The sequence below is a fragment of the Homarus americanus genome, unplaced genomic scaffold, assembly GCF_018991925.1.
Source record: "Homarus americanus isolate GMGI-L3 unplaced genomic scaffold, GMGI_Hamer_2.0 scaffold59446, whole genome shotgun sequence".
NCBI lineage: Eukaryota > Metazoa > Arthropoda > Malacostraca > Decapoda > Nephropidae > Homarus > Homarus americanus.
This window is the reverse complement of record NW_024745259.1, coordinates 94579-111993: the sequence shown is the minus strand read 5'-3', so window position 1 is coordinate 111993 and position 17415 is coordinate 94579. Positions and strand designations below refer to the sequence as shown.

Genomic DNA, 17415 nt, shown 5'->3' with positions numbered 1-17415 from the left:
CCTCCCCTCTCCCTCTTCCCCCTCCCCTCTTACCCTCCCTCCCTCCCTCTTACCCTCCTCCCTCCTCTTACCTCCCTCCCTCCCTCTTACCCTCCCTCCCTCCCCTCCCCTCCCTCCCTCCCTCTTACCCTCCCTCCCTCCCCTCTTACCCTCCCTCCCCTCCCCTCCCTCCTCCCCCTCTTACCCTCCCCTCCCCCTCTTACCCTCCCTCCCCTCCCTCCCCTCTTGCCCTCCCTCCCCCCCCTCTTACCCTCCTCCTCCCCCTCTTACCCTCCCCGCCCCTCTTACCCTCCCTCCCTCCCCTGACAAACAAATATATAAATGAGCTCTTTAATATCCCCGCAGGTAAGCCCTCATTACTAACCGCCAGGTGTATGGACGAAATTGTATCGGATGAAAATTGCATCGGACGAAAGATCTATCGGACGAAAACTGTATTTGACGAAATTGTATTGGACGAAATTATATCGGACGAAATCATATCGGACGAAAATTGCATCAAATTATATCGGACGAAAACTGTATCGGACGAAAATTCTATCGGACGAAAAGTCTATCAGACGAAAATTTCATCGGACGAAAATTCTATCGGACGAAATTTTAACTAGGACTCCAACCTCTCCTAACTTAAACTGACCTTGCTCTCCTTCTCTCCTACAGGATCCCCATTGGAGTTCAGGATTACGGCAGGAAATGAGGCAGGACTCTTTTCTTTGGTTCCTGCCAGTGGTCGTCTTCACCTCCTACGACCACTGGACTACGAGAAACAACAGCGAGTGAGTTGGTCTCTGTTGATGTGGTACAAGCATAGGCACAGGTGTAGGATAGGCACAGGTAAAGACAGGTATAATTACAGGTGTACAAGTAGTGACCTGCTAACCTCCCTCCCTCCCTCCCTCCCTCCCTGCCTGCCTGCCTACCTACCTACCTACCTACCTGCCTGCGTACCTGAGCGTCCCATACAATATTCACACCACCGCCAGAAGTCAGGTTATTTCTCAGCCCACCAACACCAAACTCTTTCAAAACATCGTCTGTGGAATTCTCTCCCTCGTAAGAGACGTGAGAACCTCCTACCATTTGACTAGTGAAATAAAAGACAAAAATAGTAAAACAAAAACGAATATATTCAACAAAACAAAAATATTAAACAAAAAAATATTAAACAAAAACGTAAAATTAAAACAAAAACAAAAATATTAAAACAAAAGCAAAAATATTAAACAAAAACAAAAATATTAAACAAAAACTATAAAAGAAAAAATAAACAAAAACGTAAAATATTAAAACAAAAACAAATATATTCAAACAAAGAGGAAAAAAATTATTAAGGGAAAAAATCTTTACATAGTTCTTGGATGTTGATGACGTCATGGGAGGTAAAAGGGAATTGTTTGTTTATGTAAAATTTTATGTATGAATTTTGTTTTTTTGTTTTTGTCTGTTTACTTAAGGATATTAAATAAGAATAAACTAAACTAGGGAAAATTAAAAACTAGGAAAAATTAAAAAAATACTCGGGAAAAACTAAAAAATACTAAAGAAAAACTAAAAAAATACTAAAGAAAAACTAAAAAAATACTAAGGAAAAAAACAAAACCAGGGAAAAAACAGGGAAAACTAAGGAAAAAACTTAAAATCACCATGAAAACACAAAAAACTTCCATCTAGTCCCGGTTTAGAATGGAAGATTGGCCGCGTACGTTCACTACATGACAGTATTAGAAAATTAAACCCGATTCCCTGGTAGGTTTTTCTCCCTTGTTTTATCACGCTCATATACACTCGCTTGTACCTGTGTTAAATTAAAACATATATTGGGTGTTTTATTGCGGTGACATACACTCGCGTATTTCTGTTTTAGAGAGAGAGAGAGAGAGAGAGAGAGAGAGAGAGAGAGAAAGAGAGAGGGAGTACGAGAAATGGGGAAAAATAGAACAAACAGACATAGAGAGAAAGAATGATAAAGAAAGAAGAGAGAGAAAAAGAGAGAGAATGAAAAAGAAAGAAACAGACAGACACAGACAGACAGACAGACAGACAGAGCAATACCATCACTGTCTACCCGTATCATATAACTATTGAGATACCTTACAAAACACCTGTCCCACACACCTGTGATATCCGCGTTCATTTTACCTCGTCGACAATAATCAGAATCCAATTACCTGTTGAATATCACAGGTACAGGTGAGTGATGAGTTACCGGAGTCATGTGGGATGGATATAGTGAGTTTGAGGTGGATATAGTGAGTTTGAGGTGGATATAGTGAGTTTGAGGTGGATATAGTGGGTTTGAGGTGGATATAGTGAGTTTGAGGTGGATATAGTGAGTTTGAGGTGGATATAGTGAGTTTGAGGTGGATATAGTGAGTTTGAGGTGGATATAGTGAGTTTGAAGTGGATATAGTGGGTTTGAGGTGGATATAGTGGGTTTGAGGTGGATATAGTGAGTTTGAGGTGGATATAGTGGGTTTGAGGTGGATATAGTGAGTTTGAGATGGATATAGTGGGTTTGAGGTGGATATAGTGAGTTTGAGATGGATATAGTGAGTCTGAGGTGGATATAGTGAGTTTGAGATGGATATAGTGAGTTTGAGGTGGATATAGTGAGTTTGAGGTGGATATAGTGGGTTTGAGGTGGATATAGTGAGTTTGAGGTGGATATAGTGAGTTTGAGATGGATATAGTGAGTTTGAGATGGATATTGATGAGTATTGGATAAATTTGGTATACTGAGAGGGATATGAATACATACATACATACATACATACATTACATACATACATTACATACATACATACATACATACATTACATACATACATTACATACATACATACATACATACACCAGACAGACAGAGACACGTACAGAGAGACACATCAAATCAAACTTTCATTACCCAAGTTATAATGTGCACCTCTCTCTCTCTCTCTCTCTCTCAAGCTGGGTGTCATGCTGGCTTAGTGTTATGCTGAGTGATAATTGGAGGGGGATACCGTGTTGTGTTGTGTGTGTGTGTGTGTGTGTGTGTGTGTGTGTGTGTGTGTGTGGTGTGTGTGTTGTGTGTGTGTTGTTGTTGTGTGTGTGTGTGTTGTTGTTGTGTGTGTGTGGTGGTGTGTGTTGTGGTTGTGTGTGTGTGTGTGTGTGTGTAATAAAAACCCAGGAATTAAATGTTTAAGTGTTTGTGTTGATCTCTCTCTCTACAGACAGACAGACAGACAGACAGGCCCAAACAAACAGACCTACAGACAGACAGAACAGGTTCAAACAAACAGACAGACAGACAGACAGAACAGAGCCTACAGACAGACAGGTTCAAACAAACAAACAGACAGACAGACAGACAGACTGACAGGCCCAAACAAACAGACCTACAGACAGAGAGAGACAGACCCAAGCTATATTACTGTAATCCTTGAGGCCTTACTGGGAGCTGTGGACCTTGTCGACAGTGTCTTGAGTGAGGGAGTGAAGGAGGGAGGAAGGGAGAAGTGAAGGAGGGAGGGAGTAGAAGGAGGGGGAGGGGAAGAAGGAGTGAGGGAGGGAGGGAAGGAGGAAGGAGGGGTAGAAGGGGGGTGGGAGGGAGGAAGGAGTGAGGGAGGGGGAAGGAGGGGGTAGAAGGAGGGAGAGGGGGAGAAGGAGGGAGGGAAGGAGGAGGGAGGGAGGGAAGGAGGGGGGGGAGAGAAGGAGGGAGGGGGGGAAGGAGGAGGGAGGAGGAGGGAGGAAGGAGGAGGGGGAGGAGTGAAGGAGGGAAGGAGAAGGGGTGAGGGAGGGTAGAAGAAGGAGGAGGAGGGAGGGGGAAGGGGAGGGGGGAAGAAGGAGGGAGGAAGGAGTGAGGAGGGAAGGAGGAGGGAAGGGGGAGAAGGAGGAGGGAAGGAGTGAGGAGGAAGGAGTGAGGGGGAGTGAAGGAGGAGGAGGGAAGGAGGTGAGGGGGGGAGTGGAAGGAGGGAGGGAAGGAGTGGGGAAGGGTGGAGGAAGGAGGGAGGAAGGTGAGGGGGGTGGAAGGAGGAGGAAGGGTGAGGAAGGAGTGAAGGAGGGAAGGAGTGAGGGAGGGAGTGAAGGAGGAGGAGGAGGATGGAGGAAGGAGGAAGGGGAGGGGGAGTGAAGGAGGGAGGGGGGGGAAGGAGGAGGGGAGAAGTGAGGGAAGGGTGAAGGAGGGAGAGGAGTGAGGAGAGGGGGAGGGAGGGAAGGGTGGGGGGTGAAGGAGGAGGGAAGGAGTGGGGGAGGGTGAGGAGGGAGGAGGAGGAGTGAGGGGAGTGAAGGAGGAGGGAGGGGAAAGGAGGGAGGGAAGGAGTGGGGAGGGGGAGGAAGGGGAGGGGGGGAGGAGGGAGGAAGGAGTGAGGGAGGGGAGGAGGGGAGGGGAGGAGGGAGGGAGGAGTGAGGGGGAGGGAAGGAGGGAGGAAGGGAGAAGGAGGAGGGAGGGAGGGGGAAGGAGGAGGAAGGAGTGGGGGGAGTGGAGAGGAGGGAAGGAGTGAGGGAGAGGGTGAGGGAGGAGGAGGAAGAGGGAGGAGAGAGAGAAGGAGGGAGGAAGGTGAGGGAGGGAGTGAAGGAGGAGGAAGAGTGAGGGATGGGTGAAGGAGGGAGGGAAGGAGTGAGGGGGGAAGGAGGAGGGGAAGGGGAGGGAAAGGAGGAGGGGGGGTAGTGAGGAGGGAGGAAGGATGAGGGAGGGGAAGGAGGGAGGGAGAGGGAGGGATGGAGTGAAGGAGGAGGGAAGGAGTGAGGGAGGGTGAAGGAGGGAGGAAGGAGTGAGGGGAAGGAGGAGGGAAGGGAGGGGGGAGGAGGGGGAGAAGGAGGAAGGAGTGGGGAGGGAGGGAAGGAGGAGGAAGGGGGAGGGGAGGAGAAGGGAGGAGAAAGGAGTGAGGAGGGAGGGAAGGAGGGAGGAAGGGGAGGGAGGAATAGAGGAGGAGGAGGAGAGGAGGGGGGTGAAGGAGGAGGGAAGGAGTGAGGAGGGAAAGGAGGAAGGGAAGGGTGAGGGAGGGAGAGGAGGGAGGGGGAAGGAGGAGTGAGGGAGGGAGTGAAGGAGGGAGAGGGAGAGGGGAGGAAGGAGAGGGAGAAGAGGGGGAGGAAGGAGGAGGGAAGGAGGGAGGGAGAAGGAGGAGGGAAGAGGGAGGGGGTGAAGGAGGAGGGAAGGAGTGAGGGAGAGGGAAGAAGGAGGAGGGAGGGAGGAGGGGGGAAGGAGGGAGGGAAGGGGGTGAGGGAGAGGGGGATAGAAGGAGGGAGGGAAGAGGGGAGGGAGGAGTGAAGGGGAGGGAGGGAAGGAAGGGTGAGGGGAGGAGAGGAGGGAGGAGGGGAGGGGGGAGGGAGGGAGGAGGGAAGGAGGAGAGGGAAGAAGGAGGGAGGAAGGAGTGAGGGAGAGGGAGAGGGGAGGGAGGGAAGGAGTGGGGAGAGGGAGTGAAGGAGGAGGGGAAGGAGTGAGGGGGGATAGAAGGAGGGAGGGGAAGGAGGGAGGTGAAGGGAGGGAAGGGAAGGGGGGAAGTGAAGGAGGGAGGGAGAAGGAGGAGGGAGGGATAGAAGGAGGGAGGGAAGGGGAGGGAGGGGGGAGTCAAGGAGGGAGGAGGAAGGAGTGAGGGAGGGATAGAAGGAGGAGAGAGGAAGAAGTGAGGGAGAGGAAGAAGGGAATGAGAGGAATGGAGGAGAAGGAAGGAAACAAGTAAGGAGGGAGAGAAGTAAGGAAGGAAGGAAGGAAGGAGACAAGGATCTGTTAGAGCAGCTTACATCGTTAAGGTGTATCTTACCTCACTAATGGTCGATTTAGCTTTACGCTGTGTGGTTAGGTTAGGTTAGGTTAGGGTAGGGTAGGATAGGATAGGGTAGGATAGGATAGGTTAGGTTAGGTTAGGGTGGAGAGGATAGGTTAAGAAGGAGGAGGAGAGGGAGAGAGGGAAGGAGAGAATCAAGAAGGAAATGTGAAGGAAGAGACAAATGCCAAAGAGAAAGAAGAAACTTTAGCCAAGACAGATTGAAATTGTTATGGTAAACTTGCCTCGACGGTGAAGCAACTAACTTCACTATGTAATTAAGATTGAAGCAACTATGGGAGGATAAGTTTGAGACCTAACTAGGGGGGTGGGGGAGGAAGAGGAAGGTGGGGGGCTTAAATAGGGGTGGGGAGGGTAGAAGGGAGGAAGTAAAGAAATTTTGTTAAGAATGGGGGGACGTTGATTGGTCGTATGGTACTAGTGACGTCATTGTTTGTTTTCCTTTTAGGTGTGTTGTGATTGGTTGTTTTTTCGTGTGATGTCATTGTTGTCTCTTATTGGAGTGTTTTGATTGGTGTTGTTGTATAGGTGTTGTGTCACTGGACAAAATCCTCACCATACAAAATCCTATTGAACCAAATTCTACACTGGAAAATTATTTTTAATTGGACGAATTACCAATTGAACAAAATCCCTTCCACGTTATAAATAATATATTATACTTAAGGTTAGTTCAGGTCAGGTCAGGTTAAGTTAGGTTAGGTTATGTCAGGTCAGGTCAGGTCAGGTTAGGTCAGGTTAGGTCAGGTCAGGTCAGGTCAGGTTAAGTTAGGTTAGGTTATGTCAGGTCAGGTTAGGTCAGGTCAGATTAGGTTAGGTTAATTTTTTTGTTCAATATTCAGTAATAATCTCTCTCTCTCTCTCTCTCTCTCTCTCTCTCTCCTCTCCACAGCACGAGTTGGTGGTAGAGGCGAGGTCTGGGAGGAGGAGTCAGGCCAGGGTCGTTGTGGAGGTAGTGAGAATGACCACCTCCCCACCTTCCCCACCAGCCTCCACGAGACCCAGATCACCGAGGACGACGACCGACACCTCCCCAAGGTCTTACTGACGGTACGTGTCTTCCCCAAGCCTTAAAGTGTCTTCCCCAAGCCTTAAAGTGTTTTCCCAAGCCTTAAAGTGTCTCCAACCCTTAAAGTGTCTTCCCCAAGCCTTAAAATTCTTCCCCAAGCCTTAAAGTGTCTTCCCCAAGCCTTAAAGTGTCTTCCCCAACCCTTAAAGTGTCTTCCCCAAGCCTTAAAGTGTCTTCCCCAAGCCTTAAGTGTCTTCCCCAAACCTTAAAGTGTAAAGAGTGATGAAATATATCAACCCATAAATATATTTCACGATATTTTATTATTTTTTTAAGTTAAACAAATACACAAACATTTCCCTCCAGGTGACTTGTATATTTCATTTTTTTATCTATATTTTCACCTAAACTTGACAAATATCTCTATTTATGAGATTATAAGCTGAAAATACCACATATATTTCAAGAATTTTTAACCTAGATGAAAAATAAACCAAAAAATATCCTTCCTCTGTCTGTCTGATATATACAGCATATACATTTTTTTTTAACAGAACTTAACCACGAATAATATCACAGTTCATGAATATTTGGGGTTAAATTTGCAGATATATTTCAAGGATATTTTTGTGGTAAAAAAAGTTGCTTCACACCATCCACCTCACCAGTGTCTTGAGCTAAGGGGCACATGTGGTGTAAATTAATAGGAGAGGGTTGGTGTTAGACCCTTCCCTTCCCTTCCCCCTCCTCTCCCCTTCCCTCCCTTCCCTTCCCTACTAGAGTGGTGGTGAAGGAGGGGGAAGGAAAGAGAGAGGGAGAATGAGAGGGGGTGATAATAAGGGTGAGAGACGGAGAGAAAGAGGTAGAGGAGGATAAGAGAGGAGATTGTCTTCTACCACGACCCCCGCCCCCCGCGCCCCCACGCCCCCCGCCTATTCACCACCATAAAGACGCTCCCGGATGCAAGACCTTCCCAAAGATGTAAATAATTATGACTCGTCTGAAGAAGTTTGGGGAATTAGTGGTGACAGCCTGACAGACAGACATACTCACACACACACATACATACATCATAACTACATACATACATACATACATACATACATACATAGACAGATGTGGTTTAATACAATTTACTGTAATGTTTAAGTGTTACCCTTTATATATAATATAATGTATATATTTTATTTATTTATGTCCTTCCTTCCTTCCTTCCTTCCTTCCTCTCTACTTCCCCCTCCTTCTCTCCCTTCTATACCCATCCCTCTTCTTTCTCTCTCCCTCCCACCTTCCCTCCTCAACAGGTGTCAGCCAAGGACGGTGATGGTGGACGGTACGACTAACGTACTCCATGACAGGCGATGGTGTCTATCCCTCCTCCTCCTCCTCCTCCTCTTTCTCCATCGACTCCTCCACGGGCGTCATCCACCTCCTTAAGGTAAGTCTCAGGTGGATGAGTGAGTGAGGTATTTATGTAAACATTTGTGAGCTGGTGTATACATATGTGCGTTTTTGTGTGTATACATCTATTCATATGTGCATCTGTCCTTGTTTTTATGCCTATGAATCAACCCGTGTGTGTGTGTGTGTGTGCGTGTGTGTGCGTGTGTGTGTGTGTGTGTGTTTATCGGTATATTTAAGTCGAACTCTTAGTAAGGGTTTAGGCGCCTCTCTTTCTTTCTTTTCTTTTTCTTTCTTTCTTTCAGTGATCCTATTTCTCATTCGCATACAACGATTTTCTCCCCCTCTCTCTCTCTCTCTCTCTCTCTCTCTCTCTCTCCCCTCTCCCCCCTCTCCCCTCCTTAATACCTCCTCCCCCTCCCTCCCCTCCCAGGACTGCAAAACCCTCCAACTCTCCCTTAAGCAGGTATCATTAGGGAGGCCCTCAAGAGGTAAGGGCGGCTCCCTCCAGTGGTTCATTACACGGACGCACAGATCAGACACGGGTACACACTCAACCTCCTCATCCCTCTGGTGGCTGTGTGGGTTCTATTTTTGGGGTTCTACAGTGGGTTTCTAGTTCTACGGTGGGTCTATTTGGGTTTTGTGGTTTTATTTGGGTCTCTTTGGGTTCTTAAGTGGTTTCTGTAGTTGTATGGTGTGGTTCTCCTGTAGTTCTCATTGGTTCTTCGGTTCTACCTGTAGTTCTCATTGGTTCTCTGACTCTCCTGTGGTCCTGTAGCCACGTTTATGTGGTTCTTTGATGGCTGTGGTTCTTATGTTCCTTTTCTGAATGGTTCTACAGACTTGTAGAGAAACATCTTAACTTTTTCCCCCCAATATCTCATAATTTTTCACCTTATTACCATAATTTTGAGGAATTTTCCCCTAATTTCCAACACTTTTACGAGAACTTAGATCAATGTTTCCAATTTTAGCCAAATTTACCTTCATTTTGGTTAATTTCGTAGCAATTATCCGTGAATTTGTTGTTTGTTCTCGTGTTTATGTTAGAGCGTTTCCTGTTTTCACTAAAATTGTTATTTAGGAACTTTTATTTATTTTTAACACGCAGGTATTACGTTGTTTAAAATTACAAGTTTAGTTGCGGCTAACAAGTACAAGTATAGGTGCAAGTACAGGTATAATTATAGGTACGAGTTTAGCTACAAAGACTAGTTCTGATATAAGTACAAGTATTAGTAGTGTGTGTACAGGTACTGGTATAAAATCAGGTGTATTAACTGGCAGGTATGTACAATTATAGGTACAAGTAATATAAGTACAGGTAATAGGAAGAAATACTAATTACAGACACAGGTAAATTTAGATATCCACCACCACTACTACTGATCACCTTTGTTAATTACCTACAACAACAGCCGCTAAACAGGGCCCTCCTCACGGGCGAGCTCGGTGGCGACTGGTGGTGACAGCTACTGACGGTGACCACGAAGCCTCCACTACCGTCCACGTTAATCTGAAGGACGTGAATGACAACGCCCCGTACTTCCCCCAGGCCACCGTCAACGCCACCATCCCGGAGGACACACCCTTGGGTCAGCCAGATTACCATTGTTTTAGTGATTTCTATAGTTACCCCTCTTATGTCTTTATCTAATTCCCGTTTTCAATGTATTTGTATAGAGTCCGTTTTCTATGATTATTTTTTCTCCTTTATTAATATCCATTTGAGTTTTCTTCATTTTCTACAAGTTTATCATATTTTCTTTTGTCTATATCTTCAAATTCTCTCGTTTCATCTTTAATCAGAATCACTCTATTTTTGCTGAAATATTTAATCAACTTTTTCTTCTTCAACCATTATTAAATTATTATTTTTTTTATTAATTTAGAAGAATTATACAGCTTCACACTGGTAACCTAACCTAACCGCTATTGTGTTGGAGCTATGGCTGGAACGTACAGTCAGACAGACAAACACTAAACCTCCCCACTTTTAATATGTCCACCCTAACTCGCTCAGGGATCCAACCAGCGCACAAAGTTGTCATTGTAGGTTATGTATATAAGCTACTGTGCCGAGTAGCAACCCTGTATATAAGCTACTGTGCCGAGTAGCATTATATATATTATCACGTGGCAACACTGCACGTTATGTGCCACCTTGAGGCTGCCATATGGCAAGGCAGCCTCAGTCTGATGTGAGCCGTGCATGGCACACGCGAGTCACCACTTGTATTTCTCTCATCCATAATAAACGGACTTCAGTGTTACACGGTGTTTCCTACCCATCACTGCATTCTTCAGGGACACTAGTAACCACCATGGCGCAGTGGCTAGGATCTGTGGACTTACAAAGTGTGTGAACTATGCTGAGACAATTACGTCTGCTGCCAGTGATCTGGCGTCGACTCATAGTGTGTTGTGTTGTGTTGCTGTGTTTCGCCCGTATGCAGGTGTTGCTCCGTCACAGTGCGTTTTAGTGACGGTGCAGTGTTAGTGTCAGTATATTAGTGTGTCTAGAGCTGAGAGTTGAGCATTGGCCTGTTTTTGTGGTACCCACACAGACGCATGAGCGTACACCCTTCTCGTGTGACATCCGGGAGACACTGACAGTCTCGCCCCCCCCTCGTCTCTAGCCACCGGCATTACAGGACACCACGAAGTGCATCTGCTCTCTCAGACACACACACACACACACACACACGCACACGCACGCCGCACGCACTCACTCACGGACAGAACAGTGGACTATATTTTTCTGCGCTGTTTATGTCATATATATGTGGTTCAGGCTGTTGAGGCGCCACTATATATTAAACAGTGCAGTCCAGCACACACCAAAGATGGGAGGTAGAAGGGACAACGTCAAGATGGGAGACCGACTCCCTTCCCACGACAGACTCTCACCCTCCACCTCCAGTGACGGACACCACAATTCTGAGGTGGATGGGCGTCAGGATGAGAGGCAGAGAGATGGAACTTCAGAGGAGGAGACACGAGAGGAGGAAAGCTGCGTTTTGAGGCACTATGGCGACCCTGGCTGCCCCACCCTCCCTCACTCACTGGTGGCGCCTTCCAAGGCGCCAGTACTCTCTCCTCCACCACACCAGCGTCCTCCAGGTACTCTTGCCTCCAAACAAACAGCTCCCAAGGCATCTGTTCAACCCACCCGCCCTCTCACCAGACGTCACGTTCAGCTTTTTCGTGAGTGGAGGCGGCGTTGGACAGTTACTCACGATGGTGGACCTGGCAGCATGCCTCCAAACAAACAGCTCATCCAACTGCGGATGTGTTTGTCGCTGGAGAACCAGAAGTTTTGGAAACACGTTGCAAGTGCCTCCCGATTCTACATCTTCAATGACCTTTAGGAGCACGTTAAGGTCGGAATAACGAGGCTTTGCGTCACGCCTTCACCAGCTGCAAGCGGCGGGAGAACGAATCCTGACGACTTTTGTACGCTTGAAGAGTTTGTCAGAATCGACGTTTAAGGCGCTAGCCGAGAATGTGAAGCCTGGATCAAGGGATCTGGCAGGTGTCAGGCAGGAAGAGTTGGTGCAGCGACTCATCCCCTGGACGCTTCCTCCACACTCCAGGTGGTAGTGACTGAATGTCGGTCGTACGAGGCCACCAAGTCCGCCACCTCTGCGGGCCTCCTGCTGTGAGAGCAATCTCAGTACAAGAAGAAGAATGACCAACAACGCGAAGCTGCCACGTTCTTCACGCCTCGCCTAGTGCTTCCTTTGGCAGCTGTGGAAAACAGCCCCAAGACATGCCCAGCCGCCGACGCACTGTGTCGTGGATGTGACCGTGAAGGGCCACTGGTCCAACACAACAGGTGCCCTGCACAAGGCCCAAGTGTCAGGCCTGTGGTCGCTATAGACGACAAGTGCCGCCAACCCAAGCAAAGCCCCGAGGCAGGGGAGGCGCTGGGGTGATTCAGATGGCCCACAGCCCCAAGCAGCAGCTGAGTCACATCAGAAGGTGGACTCACCACACGCCCAGGGCTACCCCTTCCCACCATCCGCGTCGCCGTCCCAGTCACATCAGGTGATACCGACAGCGCCGATACTACTGTGATTGGGTTGAAGCACCTCCAGAAACTGGGCCTCACCAAATGTGACCTGGGACCACCGCCGCTGCTGCTGTACTACAATGCGGACGGTTCCCAGATGCCTGACGGGCTCCTTTCAAGCGGAGATCACTTACGCGACAGTCGTCACGATGGAGCAGCTACTCCCCCCGATCGAGCACCTCAAGGAGTTATGCATGGTACCCAGAGACTTTAGATCCCAGCTGCTACACCGCCAAGGGTACGTGAATCGCGAACCGCCTGGTGCTGCACCAGAAACTGCTGCCCAGAACCCGCGTCCCTCCCACCACAGGACGCTCCCTGCCCAGATCCTGTATGGTCACCTCGCTCTTCGTTCCTGCACACACCAAGGCCTTTGCGAAGGACTGGAGAAACCCGAGCTGCGACCGCCCAGCGCGCTACATGCCTAGGACGCCAAGGCTCGGTATGACGATGCCCGCCCTCTTCAGCCAGTGGAGATTGGTGCCCTTGTCCGTGTCAGGACGACGACGACACGTTGGGACAAGGTTGGCATAGTGATGGGCGTCGGCGGTCCTGGGACTACAAGGTCAGGATGCCCGGCGTGTCTGGTGGAGGAATCGCTTCCTCCAGCCAGTCTGCTGCTGGCCCCTGACCAAAGACAGCCCTACACCTCACGAGGATCCGCCCCACACCTCGACGCTCAGGCGACTTAGGACTAAGAAGTCCGCTCAAGAGACAGACTATGAGGCGTGAGGGGGGGGGAGATGTAGGTTATGTATATCTACTGTGCCAGTAGCAACCCTGTATATAAGCTACTGTGCCGAGTAGCATTATATATATTATTACGTAACACTGCACGTTATGTATTACTGCCATGGCAAGGCAGCCTCAGTCCTGTGCAGAGTCACCACTTGTATTTCTCTCATCCATAATAAACGGACTTCAGTGTTACAGTCTACCCATCACTGCATTCTTCAGGGAACACTTGTAACCACCAGTCATAATAACGAGTCACAAATCCCATGAATTGGAGAAAAAAAAACCTGTCAGTTTTCTTACCACTCGACAAGTTAGAGCTGGTGGTAAACCCAGGTGTAGGAATATTGCTTTTAAGAGTGTGGGTAATAGTGATTGGGTAAGAGGATGGTGGGGTGTGGGAGTGGGGTTTGAGGGTGTGGATGTGTGTTGTTATGTGTGTGGGGGTGTGGGTGAGTGGGGTTTGAGGGTGTGGATGTGTGTTGTTATGTGTGTGTGTGTGTGTGTGTGTCAAGGGTATTACAGGTCGCCACTGGACAAGAAAATCCATAGTTCGACTTTAAGCTTCGAACAAACGACCTCACGACCTCACAACCTTACAACCTCACAACCTTACAACCTCACGAACAGATGACCTCACGACAAGACAACCTTACAGCCTCACGGCCCTCCCACGACCTCACGACCAGACGACCTCACGACCAGACGGCCTCATAACCTCACAGCCTGACGACTCGAGCAAGTTCCGGGTCATTTGGCTCCCGAGTTACTGTTACTGTGTGTGTGTGTGTGTGTGTGTGTGTGTGTGTGTGTGTGTGTGTATGTGTGTGTGTGTGTGTGTGTAGGAGAGAAAGAAAAAAAATGTTTGTGGGGTGAAAGAGAAAGAATGAATATTTTTTATGTATACGTATAAGAGAGAAGAATAGGGGAAAGTCAGCGGCAGGCAAACAAACAGACAGACAGACAGACAGAGGACAGGACAGACAGATAGACAGACAGACAGACAGACCAGAGACAGACCAGAAGAGAAGAGAGCCCTTTCAGTCCTGCCTACAGTCAGACAAAAGTCAAGGTGCCCAGGAGAAATTATCAATATTATGGTCTAGCGTTCGTCGATTACTGATTCGGATCGCGTTCTCAGATCTTCCTGTCTACGAACAAGTCTATTTTTGTCGTTGCGAGATAAGAAGAGAGGGATCGGGGGTCGTCTGTCCCTGTGGATAGGAAGGATAGGAGGTTGGTTTGTTGGTATGTTTACATGAGTCTCTGCACCTAACCTAACTTAACCTAACCTAACCTAACCTAACTTAACCTTCCAAAAAAGTCGAAAAGATAACTGTTTTCAGAAGTCAGATTAAAAGCAAGTCGTCTTCCCTCCAAAAAATAAGAAAAAATTTTATCGCCGAAATCTACGAAAACAAATCCATTTTCGCTCCAAAATTGACCAAAATAAACTTTTCCATTACCATTAAAGAAAATGGAGCGAAAGTCGACGAACCTTTTCGAGGGCGGACTTGAGAAATGAACTACCGTTATTGAGAAATTACAAGACCGACAAGTAAGGCTTTCTCTAGTCAAGTAAATTGTCGAATTACCTGTACCTGTAATTGAATTGGGCCACTCATTAATACTTACACAGAGGACCAATTCTCAAGTGGTTGTGCTTTCCGAGTTTTAAGTGAGCACAACATTTGATCTTGATATTAAATATTTTCTAAGTCAATATAGAAGCAATTAACTTTCCCTCTTAAATATTTCTTAGGGTCAATTTAACATCACTGAGTTACCTGTGATAATTACGGTTCACCTGGCGAGAGAAGGATCTTGTTAGCTGCCATATTAAGACCCAGCTTCCCGTCACTACCATACCTCTAGTTAATGTCTCTCTTTATCTTTGGTCAGTCAGGTAACCCTCAACAATGCCATATGTAACTTTATCCCATCTGTTTAGTGTATATTATTATTATTATTATTGTTATTATTATTATTATTATTATTATTTGTTATTATTATTATTTATTATTATTATTATTATTATTATTATTATTATTATTATTATATTTATGGAACACACACACACACACACACACAAGTTCTATAGGTGTTAATTAAGTTGCACCTGTAAAATGATTCTAACACCATCCACCTCCTCCCCCTCCCCCCTCCTCCCTCCACCCCCACACACAGCCTGACTCACTCCAACCTGGCTGGATCTAAACAAATCAATTACGCTCATTAACTTAACATTATTCACTTTGCATAATAATGAATACGTTTTTTGTGTGTGTTCTTATGAAAGCCTCCAGGAGAGATGACACGTTCATTACTTACACATACTGACATACAACCACAGAAATACATTGTACTCATAGACATACGTACACAAACACATACATACATACAACTAATAATAATATAAACTGTCTAAAATTACACACCAAAGTAATATTTAGGTGTTAAAGAGCCTCCATTACTCACTATCACTCAAGTGTTTATAAAATGCAAATTAATCTCTCTCTCTCTTTTCTATTTTCGTTTTATCAATTATTTTTCATACATTTATTTAACGTATGTCTTTCTATTCTCGGTTTTTTCAATGAATTTTAAGCTTAGTTTAATTTACTTTTGAAAAAATATAATTAATATTTTCTTTCTTCAAGCTTATCTGATAGTTTTTATAAGCTTATATAAGGTGGCTTTTCCTTAAGCTTTTGTATGGTGATTTTTATAAGCTTATGTGTGGTAGTTTTTATAAACTCGTATGGTAGTTTTCCCTAAGCTTACGTATGGTGGTTTTTCCCTAAGCTTATCTGGTGGTGGTTTTTCCCGAAGCTTACGTGTGGTGGTTGAAGTACTAGCTAAGGTACTAGGCGTTATCTGGGGTTGTTTACGAGGACTAGTTATTTTCTACAGCCGCTACCATATCACTTCTTCCCCCCGCCGCCCGCCCGCCCGCCCACCCACCACCCACCTATTTTAGATGTATTTTTTGAGTGGGTTTCATATTTGGGTGGGTGGTTTGTTATGTTTGGTGGTGGGAGTGTGGCGGTGGGTGACTGGGTGGTGGTGGGTGACTGGGTGGTGGAGTGACTGGGTGGTGGTGATGGTGGTGGGTGGTGGGTGACTGGGCAGTGGGGTGACTGGGTGGTGGGTGGTGGAGTGACTGGGTGGTGAAGTGACTGGGTGGTGGGTGACTGGGTGGTGGGTGACTGGGTGGTTGACTGGGTGGTTGGTGACTGGGTGGTGGGTGTGGGTGGTGGGCAGCGTAATAAATCATATCTACCAAGTCTTTATCATTTTTGTAATCAAGAGTGAGGTAGGCAGGTCAGGTCACCTCCCTGTAGCCCTGAGAGGTAATGTACTAGCTCTCTCTCTCTGGCAACTTAAGAACTCTGATATACGGGCACAGTGGCGGAGTGGTCAAGGTACTAGAGAGTCAGCCAAGTGATCCCTGGTTCAAATCTTCCACCGAGTAGAAACCTTTCCACTCATTACCTGACTTACTGAGCCTCCTTCAACGATCTGACCTCTTCAACTGACTTCTTTACCTGACTCCTGCCCCCCCTCCTCTCGCTTCGGTCATCAGGGAATGCGGAGGACAACGACGACCCCCTCGAAGGCCACAACGCACAGCTCCTGTACTCGCTGGAGAAGAACGCCATCGATGAGTCAACAGGCAGCCCCATCTTCGCCGTGGACAGTCAGCGAGGCGTTATTACCACTGCCGTCTGCTGCCTCGATCGTGAGAAGACCCAACATTACGCCATCCAGGTGGTAGCTACTGACGGAGGTGGTCTTAAAGGTGAGGGGTACTGCAGGGTCTTGTTTTGGGTCATTGTGAGTTTGGTATTTTTGTTTAGGTTGTTTATTGAAAACGTCACAGGGATGGGATGTTGTTTTGTAATGGTCAGTGGTTTAACTCTGGAGTACCTTAGGCAGTATTTTGGGTCCTAATCTGTTTAGTATTTCTTATAAGTATGAAATTGTTTTGATACCGAAGATATCAGTCCCATTAACCCCCATTCACCCCCTTACTACCCCGTCCCATTCACTCGCCCTTTATTACCCCGCCCCATTCACTTCCTCACTACCCCATCCCCAGGTACAGGCACGATACTGGTTGACGTGGCTGATGTAAACGACGTGGCGCCTAGATTTACACGACCAGAGTGGGTACTGGATGTGTCGGAGAGCCTCGCCCCTGACCACGTCCTGGCCACCCTCACCGTCATCGACCCCGACGTGGATAATCTTCACCTTCAGGGGTAAGTCGCGGAAACCCCCCCACCCCGGAGTCTTAGAGGTTTATTGATATTTTTCCTTCCTAAAGATATTTACAAGGACGATTTCCCGGTTCGGTTAGTAACTTGAGTAGGAGAGTAAAGAGTCGTATGCAAGGTGTTCAGACGTTGTACTCAAGGTGTTTGA

The 17415-nt window shown here is 47.2% G+C and overlaps 1 long non-coding RNA gene across 1 annotated transcript in view; it reads left to right on the top strand.

Moving 5' to 3' along the window:
* The window catches only part of LOC121878608, a 49242-nt gene extending 39475 nt beyond the window's left edge, over positions 1–9767 (top strand). Inside the window, exons 3-6 of the long non-coding RNA XR_006091183.1 lie at positions 661–776; positions 6657–6814; positions 8078–8211; positions 9596–9767. This is a non-coding gene — a long non-coding RNA (uncharacterized LOC121878608). The remainder of the gene's footprint in view (positions 1–660; positions 777–6656; positions 6815–8077; positions 8212–9595) is intronic.
* The last annotated feature ends 7648 nt before the right edge of the window (positions 9768–17415 follow it).